Below are 1969 nucleotides of genomic sequence, written 5' to 3'. Positions count from 1 at the left end.
GGATTGGGCGTGCCCTCTGCCACCCGGGAGCAGGCCTAAGCCAGCAGGTTGTTATCTCCCGAGGGGTCCCAGACTGTGAGAGAGCAAAGGCCGGGCTGGGGGGGACCCCCCCCCCAAGTGCACAAATTTTTGTGCACCGGGCCTCTAGTAAAGTCATAAATGCCACAGCTGGTAGCAATTGTGTCTGGCAGGGGTCCTCAAACTACGGCCCGTGGGCCACATGCGGCCCGCCGAAAACATTTATCTTGCCCGCTGGGTGTTTTTGCCGCCGCTGTGTGCATAGGAATTTGTTCATAGTTTTTTTTTTTAAACTATAATCCGGCCCTCCAACGGTCTGAGGGACAGTGAACTGGCCCCCTGTTTAAAAAGTTTGAGGACCCCTGGTGTCTGGGGTGGAAAACTGGTTGATGAGACTCAGATGTGAGAGAGAAACTTTTCTGTGTAAATATTTGTACTGTTTGATTTGTCAGAGGGGCATTAAAACATTTTTGTAATTATACTGAGTTTCATACTAGAAAATATGTTGATGATAGTAATATGCCAGCTACTGTTCTAAATGCTTTAACTATGTTAAATCACCTATTGTTTCCCCAGTTGGTATTATTAGGTCCAAGTTTTACACAAGATGTAACTGAGGCACAAAGAAATTAAGTAACTTGCCTAAGATTAGTTGGTAAATAATTGGCCTGCAACTGATAATCTGGCTACAGAATCACTACACTATGTTAACTTCCCACATCTGTGAACTTCTGTGGCATAAAACATATGAACAAAGCAGTTGTTAATATTGCTCATCAGATTTTCTTTAGGGGTGAGTTGGGTTATATGATTAATGTGTGTGACATTTCCAATCAAGCATATCTATTTGTGAAAGATTCCCCATAGCCCTCTTTCTGTTCTTGCATGGACTCTCTGTGTTGACTGTGATGGGTAAATGGCTTGAACAAAAAATAAACCTTTGATTTTCTAAGCCCTTGATATTTTGATGCTGCTTTTTACTGAAGCAAAATCTAGCTTATTTTTACTGATACAAATAATGTATTCTGATTAGAGTTAAATAGCAAAAAATGTTTTATAAAATGCTAAATAAGATATATTACTATTCTAAATTTTTTTTTTAAATTTAAGACCTTTATTAACAGGTGCTTGCAGTTTGTTGACTTTTTTGAAAAAATCAAGCTGCAAACTTTATTACAAATTTAAAAATGAGGTTCTTAAAAATCTCAACTTGACCAGATATGAAACAATTTTAAAAACCTTTAAAGGTGTATTGAGAAAAACCAGGCTTTTTTTTTTCTTAAAAACACGTTGTCATTACCCAAAAGAGACATCTTTATTTTTTTTTTCTTTTTAAATATATTTTTATTGATTTCCGAGAAGAAGGGAGGAGGAGAGAAACGTCAAGGATGAGAATCACTGATCGGCTGCCTCAGGCACGCCCCCCACTGGGAATGGAGCCTGAAACCCGGGCATGTGCCCTGGCCGGGAACCCATCGGTGATGCTCAACCACCGAGAACCCCGCCGGGCAAACCTCCTGCCACTTAATGGAGCGGAGTCAGGACAAGGCGGAGGTCAGCGGGGGACCACCGGAGGGAGTGCCCTGGGCCCGCGGTTCAGCATCACTGCAGCCTGTTGACGGCCTCAACTCTCCCTCACCCCAGTGCTGGCGCCCCTGTCGCAGCAGCTCGCTCGCCCTAGGGGCCCAGCACCCCCACACTCCTACACCCTTCAGATTCCCCTCCGGGGAGGGGACTTCTCAACATTTGGTCGCTCCTCGGCCTCTGCCATCAGCCTTTGAGATCTCCCATCACCCGCCTTCCTCTTTGAGGGTCGATCATCAGAACCCTCCTCCATTTCGGACGCCTACCTCTGCCTTCAGATCCTCCCCCTGAACGCAGCCTCCGGCCTCCCCACGGTCCCTTCCCTCGGTTTGCACGGGGTTTGAGGAACTTCTCCCCTCGGTCTGCA

This window comes from Myotis brandtii, unplaced genomic scaffold, assembly GCF_000412655.1.
Source record: "Myotis brandtii unplaced genomic scaffold, ASM41265v1 scaffold179, whole genome shotgun sequence".
Classification (NCBI taxonomy): domain Eukaryota; kingdom Metazoa; phylum Chordata; class Mammalia; order Chiroptera; family Vespertilionidae; genus Myotis; species Myotis brandtii.
This window is presented reverse-complemented; position numbering follows the sequence as displayed.